At 38.6% G+C, this 12,107-nt stretch overlaps 1 protein-coding gene across 1 annotated transcript in view; it reads right to left on the bottom strand.

Moving 5' to 3' along the window:
- The window catches only part of RPS6KA2 (ribosomal protein S6 kinase A2), a 286,999-nt gene extending 283,845 nt beyond the window's left edge, over positions 1–3,154 (bottom strand). Inside the window, exon 1 of the mRNA XM_085055349.1 lies at positions 3,016–3,154. The gene's annotated coding sequence lies outside the window, so the exon portion shown is untranslated. The remainder of the gene's footprint in view (positions 1–3,015) is intronic.
- Between the last annotated feature and the right edge of the window lie 8,953 nt (positions 3,155–12,107).

Here is a 12,107-nt window from a genome sequence, read left to right on the forward strand (position 1 = left end):
CCATGTGGGTACCTGCATCATGTTTGCACTGCAAGCCTGCACAGCTAGGAAGCCTGAGCTGATTTGCTCAGTTTGCCCAAAATCCAAAGCCTGTTAGTCTCCTTACTGTGGAAGTAAGGAGAGCAGACAGAGCTGAGCTGCCAAACACAGGGTAGCCTTACCTGCTACATGCTGTACCCAATAAAAAAAAAAAAAAAAAAAAAAAAAAAAAAGACTCCTCTGGCAAAGATGCTGACCCTCAGAAACATGTACTCAAGTAATCTGCTATGCAGCAATTTCCTGTGCAAACTTCTGGGATATTCTTCATTAAAGCTGTAATTCCTCATTACACACTGGTAATGCTATTGAACACCTTTAACACCAGTTAAAGATGTTCAATAAAGTTAAGCTGTAGCAAAAGCTCTCCTGCTACACAAGATTACACTGTTTTGTGACTTCATGTTTTCATCTCACAAGCACAGAAAAGACTGTTTTCCCCAAAATACACTATATATAGCTCTTCAAAGAGCAGTTAACAATGCCCTAGAGCAGAGATTTCCAAGGACACATTCCCATCTCTGCCAGTTCCTAATGCAGCAGCACCTTGGCTAAACAAAGAGGCTTCCACTTGCCTGCTGCCACTTCTGTCAGAGGTTGGAGAGCTGAACACAACAGCTCCAGTCAGGCTGGATCAAGGCTTCTCAGCAGCTGCAGAACAGCTTGAACACTTACCATAGTCAAAATGGGATGGGGAGGGGATGGGAAGGGAAAAGGACAGTCACATTGCCCTCAGCTCAGGGCCAGGAAAACTGATTTGGAGGCAATAAAGCAATACAGGGTGATGGGGAGAATGTTTGAGCTTTCACTTACCCTACACCTGCCACACTCGCTGCATCCAGCAACAACATGACCCCAATGTACCCTTATTCCTCCCCAAAAAACAAGGAAAAACTCATCCCTGTCACCTCAATGCCATAGCAGTGGGGCACATGGCAAAAAGATGGTAGCTGCAACCTAGTCCCTCCAACGGCTTTAACACTTCCTTACTAAAAGGAGTAGAAACAGCTTTACTACCTCAATTGTAGCATGTAGAAGGGGCAGAAACACCAACAGGATAAGGAAACAGAGCTGTATCTCACTAGGGTGGATGTGGCTGCACTGAACAGGGTAAGAGCACCTATCTTATTCCAGTATACATTAGGGGAATTGTCCCCATGAAATAAATTTGTCTTCATTGACGAAACAGAGTACTTTGATATAGGTCACTGTTTCTATCAGTAGTTATGTTTGGAAGTCCAAACAAATTGTCCACCTAATTACATAAAGAAATTAATATTTTAGATTTAGAACATCATTCTGGTGACAGAATGCTCAGGAACTAATTCCTTCTTATGAACTTTGTAAATTAAAAACATTTAGAACTGAAAAGCTTTCTGCCTTAATTTTCTTTCTGTAACAGACTAGGAAACATCATGATAGCAGAAAAGTTAAGATTGTCTAAAAATACAGAGAGAGGACTGTAAGCAGTATTTCAAGCATAATTTAATTCCTCAGAGCCTGAGGAAATCACACCCTTGAACAGAAGAAAGCATTAGAATACTTACAATTTATTTTGAAAGCTTGTGCATGCTGCTTTGTTTTCACTCAGTAAATCATGATTCCACAACTAAGAACAGGAGTTAATGCCACACCTGCAGAAGTCCTAGTGACATACTTCAACTTCATAAATTCTTCTTACAGGGATCTAACCTACAGTCTGGAAACTAATAAAGTCTATTCAACATAAATAGCACCAATCCTCTATTATTACAGAAGCTTTGCAACATTAAGTGTCAGTAGTATCAAAGGAAATTACCACTCAAACAGAACAAACATTCAAATCAATAAAGACTACAGAAAGCATACACACAAGTTAAATCATAACTCAAGAATTTCTAATCCAAAACCAAACAGGCAGTATGATTTCTTCCCCTTTCATCGGTTCACATTTGTCTTTTTAAAGATGACTTTAGCTTGAAGATGAGAACAAAAAATGGAGTTACTAAACTCTACAGGTGTTATATATTCAATTCTGGTAAAAAAAACAAATCAGAACCCAAACTGAGTTAATTTCTCCAGTGTTTTGAATTTTAAGCAGACAGAAGTAATAGTTTTTTAGGTTTGATATTTTAAGCATGTGACATGCTGTATTTCATTACTTTTTCCAAATGAATATCACAGTAGCTGCTTATTTTTATAGACAAGTATGAGACGAGATGACTGAGATTCAGACTTGAATAGCTGAGCTCAAGAAATGAAGATATATTATGGGTGATGATTAAAGATTTTTTTGATTGTAGCCCAGCCTGCATCTATCAACTGCACAATTCCAGAAAGAATTCCCCCCTTATCACGGCAGCTACCATTAGCAAAGGCAAGGACAGAGGGGAGAGCTAGGGGCAGAAAGCCATAGACCAGATCTAAAATCCTCTTGTGCTGTGAGATTGAACAGAAAGCCAGGCTACACAGCACAGCTGTACACCACCCCCACACAACTTACATTTCATATTCCTTTTGAGAAGAATTTTAAAAGGCCAAAAAAAGCAGCTTGATGGGCAAATTAAAACCATGCTACACGAGGGACCAAACCATTTAACACTTCCAGTCCCCACTGGCAGAGAGACACCAGCTGCAACACACCAACTCTTTGCAAAAGAGACATTAGAGGTCAAGCAAGTGCTTTCCATGGCAATATCACTGAGAACAGTTACATGCACAAAGCAAAATCCTTACCTCCTGGTGGGATAGAAGCACACAAGGCTGGGATGGAGTGTCCACAGGTGAGCCTGTTATGCCAGACAGACAGGCTCCCACCCCACAAGGCACAGCAGGAAGACCCAGACATGAACAACAAAGCTGCTTATGCACTTTCTATGCCATTTTCCACTTTCCAGGATGAATAAGCCAGGAAAGTGCTACCAGCCTATCTCTAGGTGCCCTTCTTCCTCCTCCTGAGGAGCAGTAATGAAATTATGCTACTCCAAGCCACTTTCTCACCTTCACAGGTCAAGGTGCAGCAGTGCCACAGCCCCAAGAGCCCACAGGGCTGCTGTTCTTCCATATCTACCATCTAGGCAATGTTGCTGCCCCAGAGTAGTGCAATGCCAGCACAAACTGCAGACAACAGCACAGCCACAAAGGCAGAGAAGGCTTCTTTAGACCCAGCCTGCACTAATTTATAGGCTCTCCTTCATGGAACGAGGCTCACCTGGGTGATCACCTGGAGGAGAGCCACCTGCTCCTAGGCTCCAGAGGGAAACAGCAGTGCTGCGGGGGTTAGTTCCAGGAATGGTTTTCTGGCAGGGATGGGGCTGTTGATTCCCTTGACCTCTTGTTACTGGTTTGACACACATCCTGCCCCTGAACAAGGGCAGGGAGTGTTTGCAGTGGAGGAAATGAAGAGTGCAGAGAGCCATGCAGCCTCATATCTGACCCACGGGGCTGTCAGTCAGATGTGCACTGGCTGACTGACATTTTGATTCAGATGCGTATTAAATTGTAGCAACTTACTTATAGTGGGGTTTTTGTTGCTAGCAAGAATTACTGGGAGAAAAAGGGTACAAGAGAATAAATCCCAGCCAGTAAAAACCCCTCATGTTTTAAGATAGGGATTTTCTGGGTTTTCTTTCAATCATCCGTTTGCTATCTTTCCATCAAGAGAGTTTGAAAAGCTCTGGAGTAAGTATAGTATACTATTTGTTCCAAAATTAATGTTGTTCTTGACTGTAAATAAAATTAGGCCTGCAGTAGAATTTTACATTTCACTTATGTTTTATGTTCCCTTATAAATTATTATTTCTGTGTTCTGCATCAAAGACCATTATATGTCTCTAACTTGCATTTTTACTTCTCAAAAAAAAAAAAAAGCACAATTTGTGAAGCAAGTCATGAGAAACAAAAGCTTGCCACACTTGGTGTATGAGTACTGATCAATAAATCTTTTTTGTATTAGAAAAGAAACACAGTTGTTCTGCAAGAATAGCAGAATTTATTCTCGTAAGTTACTTTCAAAGCAGGTTCCAAAAAACTTTCAAGGCCTCCTGCACAGGTTACCAAATGAGCCTGACCACCAGCTGGCCAAAGAGTTCCAAAGGGGCAAAAATCAGAGCAGGATTGCAGCTCTTCCACAGCAGTACTCCACCAGAGTACGTAGAGCAATGGTGACCAGAGGCAAAAGGGATGTCTTAGCTTTGTACAAATGAGGCACAATTCTCCTTGGAAAGAGCAGAATTCTGCAAGAGCAGTCATGTTTCTACATTTCAAAACAAAGTTCTCTTGGCCTCATTAGAGCCTTTCAAACAGACATATGGGGCTCTTGGCTGCTTTTACCCACCAGACCTGTAATTTGCTTCTCAAGCTTTTGCAAATCCATATAAAACCAGGGTAACAGCAGAAAGAATAAAAGAAAAATGTTCAAGTTTAGCTGGATTGCATAGTCTCTCAATTCAAATCTGGAACAGAGTGGTAAAAGTCCCTCACAGCATTTTTATCTATACTCAATAAGCAATAAAACAAAATGCAAGGGATCATTCCTCCCTCATTTCCCAACTTCACTTAACATATCCATGCCCATCTTCATTGTCTCAGAGGTCTAGTATTTCCCCACTCTCTGCTTCATTATGCCTATCTGGGTCTTCAGGGTTCAATTAACTCCAACACAGAATGATTGCCTTCAGCTGATTTTCAGAGGCTGAAGTTGGGAATTAACCCCAAATGCTTAGCTGTTCAGCTAAATTGAACCATGCTATGAATGCTACTGGTAAGGACTTAAGGGCCTTTATAATGCTGACAAAAGTCCTATGCACCTTATCACAAGAATTCCATGTTCAATCAATTCTTTTCCACAGGGAATATCCTCTTGGTCTTCTCCAGCAGCACACTGAGCTGACCTCTTTGGGACACAGCCTTTGACTGGAGTGAGCTCCAGCTTTGCACCCCTGTGGGCTGTGCACATGGAACTGGGATCTCAAAGGACACCACATCAAGCTGCTCTCACCCTCCTGCTTCCCAGGTGACTGCCAGGTGTGCTGTCTGATACCTCACGTAACAAATGTACAGGGCCCAAGCCATGCAGCCCATTGCTGTGGAATTTTTTAATAAGATGTGTTGAATCTCTTTCCATCCTTCCAATTAGAAAGCATTTTTAAGTTTTCTGGAGGCAATTATCAAGGTCAGTGAAGAGGAACTGGATTTTAAATTATTTGCATTGCTGAATGACATCCCTTGTAAGATTTTTTTTTAAAAAGCAACAAACACACACAGAGAAAGACAGAAAAATTGCACTGTAACAAAATAATTACAAAATAATGAGTATCCAGATTAATTGTCATGTACCTCTTAACTGTATCTACAGGGCTTACTCCCAGTACTTTTTTACCTCATACTGTATCCTTTAATATGAAAATGTTTTCTAGGAAGCAAATGGACAGAAGTGCACTGCAGGATTTGCATTTCCTTTTCAGTACTAAAGATCTGCTGCCACTTTTTTGCCTGGGAGACACTTTAACCCATACTTCCCACTCTCCACACCATGTGTCTGCAATTGTTATTTTCTGGATGGAGAATCAGCTCAGTCTTGCTGAAAAAGCTGCCCAACCTTTCATAAAACATCTGAAATTTCACTGAGATGAAAAGAAGAGGCAATTCATGACTGTGTCTAGTGTCTCAAAAGTTTAGCAGATGGATAGGAGTCCCAAGACCCTGTACTGACAGCAGAATGCTGATCTGTGCAAAGGGAAACAGCAATAAAAACAGTTGATGCAACCCACACGAGGCTGTTCTACCATGTGAGGGACTTTCATGAGTGGTGGGAAATGTGAATCCTCTTGGGCAAAAAAGGAAGCTAAATAAAGGATCTCTACATTCCAACTGAGTGTTTAACCCCCTGACTAAAACAAAGTGTCACCTTGTAGGGGATTTTTTAGTATTTGTGTTGCTTTTTTGGCATAATTTCCTTATATCCATCTTTCTGAGGTTATTTGTAGTTTTTGAAGCCATTGCAATTCTGTGCTTTCACTCAGCATTAGCTGGAGTATTTTTCCACTTCTCTGCATCAAAGGTGTTATGTCTCACACATCCTCACATGTACCAAAGTTGTCCCAATTTGAGTATCTGTTTAACTTCCCTAAGAAATCTCACAGGACAGTATCACACAGTATTACATCATAGTAAAAGAAAGTTTAGATCCTATCGATCTTGGCTTTGAAAATGAGCTTTCAGTCCAAGATCATAGGATCAGTGTATACTGTAACTACAAGGTTGCAAAATGAGGTTAACTTCCAGAAGAAAGTAGAAATTTCTGCCAAGTAAAGAAGGACCCTTCAATCCCCTGTTCAATGCCAATCAAGTGAAACTGCTATGTAAGTCATCTTTATCCAGTCTGAAATTGGTGTCAACCTACCAGCGTGGGATAAGGGCTGGTTTTACACATGCTAAATGTTTCCCAGACTTTTCTTAGTATCATAAAGATACAACAAAGGAAAATTATGCAATTCTACAAACACACTTGAAACTGAACATCAGAAGTTCCTTTATCACGATTCATATTTTCAGTGTCAGACAGAAATACAGCAAGGAAAATGAATTTTGTTTTAATGACTTGCTTGACGTCATACAGACCCTAACACACTGCAATCAGAAATCTTTTTTTTTTTTTTTTAATGTAGACAAGTTTACATCTTGCACAGATTCCCTCAAATGCTGCAATATATTAGCATAAATCAGATTCGTTAAAAAAATCTTTTTACACTTTAGAAGTTTTCAAAATAGGAATACAGGCTCATATACTTGCTGGAGGAACTGTTCTGATGTATGAATCATTACTTCTAGAAATCCATTTAGGTACAGATTCATATTGTCTTAATGATCTTTCTTGAAAAAGAAGCTCTACTAATGCAAAGAGAAGCTTATGTTCTGCTCCCTCCCTATAGTGCCTGATATTCTGTGCCAAGTATTACAAAAACAGCAAACCTTTGTTATTGTTGAGGTGCTTCAAGACATACTTCTGCCAAGATAATCATTCGCTCTTGTGGCAACCTCCTGCATATGATGGACTTATGAAGTGATCTCAGGAGTAACCTGGGCAACCTGAGCTGGTTTCATTCCTCACACTTAAGAGTGGATGAATAGAAGTCAGAGCTGTCTAGTAAACCAGTCTTGTATGCAAAGAATTGTAGGACTGATCAAACAAATAACCTTCAAATGTTTCTGCAGTTTGTGCACTTCTACAAAAACTTCATGCTCACAACCAATATCTGCTACATCTAATATTTCTAGCCATTAAACCTGTAGGAGAAGACAGTATCACAGGGACAAGAATTACTTTGCAGATGGCACAAACCCAATTATAAAATTCCTGGGCACATTTTGTTCTGCCTAGTTTAGTTAATTGCATTGATACACTGAAGAACAAAATCTAGCTCTTTTCCTTTTCAAATAAGGGCACAAGAAGTTTTTCAGAAACTGAGTTTTTGTCATTTCCCCAGGGCTCATTAAAAAGTATTCCACTTAATGCTTTTGTTGAGGGTTTATGCTTTTTTTTTTTTTTTTTAATAACAGCTATAAGTGCATGTTATTTTACAATGGTTTCCACAATTCTGCAATGCTTAGTAATAGGAATATGTTCTTAGGCACCTCATTCAATAAAGTAGGCTCATATGGTGTTATTAAGTATCTTTAATTTATACTTTGATTTTAATTCCATAATGATGGCTGACCTGTGTGTTGTGTAATGTGGAAAAAATATATTGGTGTAGCTACTTTAATAGTGAATTTGCAAAATCCCAGCTTTTAAATTGTTCTAGAAAAGTAGTTTAATCCAAGAATTTTGCTGTTTGCCAAACCCCTAAGTTCTACCTCACATTTAAGACCTGTTGTTTAAATACTTCCTTTTACTGCTTCTATTAGAAATAATCCTAAATATGTTTCTACTGCTTAAGTATCTGCTGGCTTAAATGTTCCAGAAATAATTATACATTTATCATTTCTACAGGTCACCAATAATAACCTGTATGCAGCTCTGAATCGTCATTCAGGTCAGTTAATTGGGGTTTGAGAAATGCTATTTTCTCATGTCAGGATATTCTGACCTGAGTAATTACTGGTAGAATTTCCACTCTAATATCACAAACCTCATTATAAGCAATAACACAGCTCCATCATAACCTGCTGAAAGAAAAAAAATATTATCCATGTTGAGTAGTATATGAGACATAGTATTATTTTGAAAGTGTCTTAATCACCTGTCTGTTATCACCAGAGAGCCCAAGGCTTACTTGAATAATTATGATTTCTCAGTATCATTAAAACCAGAAGAATGTTATTTATGACATCCTAAATAATTTGCAAAACATTCTTTCAAGCTTTGCTGAAATTTGCATTGAGATATTTCTGTAACATGGTTGACATATAACGTGACCAAGTAGCTAAATCACAAAGCTAAAAACAATCCCAGGCAAACAGCTGCCCCGACTTAGATGTATATCTAATTGCAAGACCTCTGAGACAGCACCCTCCAAACAGTATTAGCAGAGACAATTTTCCTCCTTTGTCTCCTGCTTGTCTTGGTTCCAAGCCAGAGAAATCTGTTCTTGATCAAAAGTTACAAATTCCACCACAGATCACCAGAGGAGTCAATTAACTACTTTACGTTTAGCCCACATTGCTCATCACATCATGCCTATTTAAAAAAATAAGCAAATAGCTATTAAAAATGTCTATAGTTCATTTATTTATTTCTCTCTGGATCTAATTGACTGGATAAACCCCTGTGAATCTGCCACCTGTTTTCAAGTCTCTAACACTCAGGGACCTGGGATCAGGAGCAAACCATGCACCAAGAAGACCCAGTTCTTCCCAGTCTCAAAGAGCTGCCTCACAGCAGCTCTCTAAGTGCAGAATTTATTTCAAAGAAAATCTCAAACCTCTTGTAAAGCTCTAGGGGAAAAGGCCCACACATGTATCAGGCTTTGCAGACAGAGGCTGCAGGGAGGATCTCAGTCTTTGGGAGAACTTGATAAAAGAGCTTATTTTGCTTGCTAAGCAGGAAAACTTGTGAAGTTTAGGAAAGCTTTTTAAGGAGCCAGTATTTAGTTGGAGGGTACTCCACAGAAAGAAGCCCTTCAGGATGACTGACAGCATAGCTTTCCACCAGCTCCAGCATACAAGGTTTTCAAGGACAGCAATGATTCATCTCCACATGGGCAATGTATGTTGTCTGGGGGAATTAGAAGTCTTATAAGAAGTGTTTCAAAATGCACAGTGACTTGCCTTAATGTTATAAATTAATACATTTTGAAAGCAGATACGTGGCACATTATTTTAAGACTCTATTTCTCCTGCAGTAATTTTATTTGTAAAACAGCACCTGTAGGAACAAAACATTGTTATTTATAATTCTGCTGTCACATAAACAAATCCTCTGCCAAATCCCTTACAATACTGTGCAACAAAACAGAACAAATAATGCTGCAAATCTAATTTAAGCTAATAAATGGCAGCACTAAATGAGCTCCTGGTCATGGCTGATTTTGCTTCTCTGTAATCTGCAGCAAGTCACTTGGTTCATTGGTTTCTTTCCCTCTTCTGTAAAATCCAGAATAGGAAGGTTAATGTAAACAAGACAGAAGTTCAGATTAGAAGTACCAGTAGTCCCAGAATGTCAGAACTGAATTGTCTGAAATGCTGATGTTTTGATCCAGCTACAACAGAACAGAGCACAGCTCTGCACTGTGATATTCCTGGAACTGCAAGTATCTTGGCTCCATTATGGATATTATCTGGCAGTTGCTGAAGTCTAGAAAAGGTTCACTGGGAAATAAAATTCAGACTCGTAGAAAATGGTTGGCTTGGAACATTGCTCTCCCGGAACAGAAACACAGCCAATGACCACAGTGTGGACAACTGACATTCAGAAATGTTCTGGATGGATCCCAGAACAAATCAGCTCTTTGGCCAACCTGGACACATCCAGCATGTCAGCTGGATTGATAGTCTTCTCTTCTAACCAAAACCCACTTTTCACTTGACAAACTGGAAACGGTTTCTCAGAACTAAAATGTTTCCCAAAATGTCGCAGCTAGCAGAATCTGGAACTGCTTATTGTCTCATATAAATAACACCAACTGTAATATTTTCTCTATTATATAAACTACCTTGAAATGCTTCTGACAGCAGGTCACACAGTAGCTAATGCTAGAAAATATATAAAGTCCAGAAGAAAATTTGGTAATAAACTGCCTGATGCAGTCAAGCTGCATCATGGCATGCTTACTATCTCAGAGTCTTTATAGCTAAATCTCTGTGGGGAATACAGAAACTGAAGACAAAAGTTCTTCCTATGGAAATGTAACTACATTTCTGAGGCAAAACGACTTCATTAACATGGTTTTCTCTGCAAACCTTACTGCTCTGTTACTTGAATACAAATTACAGTTTTCTTGTAATACCAATTCTTTTTAATGAAACTGAAGTTACTGTGACATTTCGGGAAATGTTCATGTAAATTATATCTTCGCAAAGAGTGACCACAAAACATAACCTCTCAGCACAAACATGAGTAACGCCAAATAACCTAGAAGAGAAACACACTGTTCCTGAAAGCAGAGAGATAAAACAGGAGCTTTACTGTCAGTCATTCATAATGATGCAAAGATTAGTGATTAATAGAGTCTGTGATTTTTTCAACAGATAACAGATAACAAAAAAATGCCTTAATGTAATAAGACCCCCCAAGTGCTATAGGTGAAGCCAGTAGCATTGGGCTCTTGTGTTGTAAAGAAATTGAGGGAAAAAAATATGTTAAGCAAGTTTCTGAAAAGCAGCCTCAGTCTGGTTTCTTTCTCTAAATCTAGCCATGATGCTACTTAATATTTCATCTGAAATCCTTGGCTAAATGGAAATAATTTTATTATAATTCCTCTGCTACAAAATATTAGTATTACCCCAATATTGGTAATTGGCTTTTGGCAGCTTTATTACAGCTTATTCAATCTTGTAAAAAAGAGAAATATAGTACAAAGCTTACAGAGCTGGGTGGTATTAAAATCATTAAATATTGCAATAATAAATAATTGAATCTCTGTGTTGTGTATTTAACTAAGTAGTCTTTGAATTACTTATGTTACTGAGCTCTAAAGTACTGGAAAATTTCCAACATTTTCTAAGTTAAGCAAACATGATGAACTAAGCAAAAAAAATCTCACTATTTCTTTTTCTTTGTAGTTGTTGTTGTTTTGTTTGTTTATTTGGTTGTTTGACTTTGTTCTGTCCAGTATACTGGAAGTTCATTGGCTTCTGAATCAGTTCCTATTGAATTATCTGAAGTAAAATTTTGTCTCATGCTAGCCATCACAAATTAAAAAATTTAACATAAATTGCTAAGAAATTCCCAATGTGATATATTTGTCACGCTCACTATCTAATTTTGCAGTGACCTATGATGACATGGCACAGTCAGATTGCCATAAAACATTAGGATTGGAACAAGAGCTCATTAGAAGCTCTTTATAAGGAAGGCAGTACTTTTACAGAATAACAAAGCAGCAGCTTTTTCTTTCAAAATAGCTAAAAAAATTTTCTTCTGAGAAACTGTGATAAATATCTGCAATTTAAGTTTGTGCAATTCTCCCTGATTGACTGTAATGAGTCTCAATTTGTCTTGCAAACCAAATACTTAATTGCTGTGTTCAAAATGACATCAGGTTATTACAGCGTTCAGTATGTCTAAACCAAAAAGTTATTAACTGGCTGATTTGCAAGCCTAAAGGGACTTCAGCATCTCTATTAGATAATACATTATTTATAATTTAGGTTTATGGAATTAGCTCTGTCTGGCTCTCTGTGGCTTATAAAACAAGCTGCCAGTAATTAAAATTTCCACCACTGACCACTAGTGGCTTCCAGCAGAATTCAGCTGGAGAAGGGGAAACACACCGAATGCAGCTTAGTAAATTTTAAGAGATGGATCAGAAAAAGTATGTGTGCTTCTTGTGAGATTCGGGGGCATTAAGGCATGAAAATCATAAAATCTCATTTTATGAAACTCTGCTTCACCTGGCACCTTGGCCTGCAATGTCTTCCCTCTCACCATT

The sequence above is a fragment of the Lichenostomus cassidix genome, chromosome 3 (genome assembly GCF_008360975.1).
Source record: "Lichenostomus cassidix isolate B80296 chromosome 3, HeHo_3.0, whole genome shotgun sequence".
Classification (NCBI taxonomy): domain Eukaryota; kingdom Metazoa; phylum Chordata; class Aves; order Passeriformes; family Meliphagidae; genus Lichenostomus; species Lichenostomus cassidix.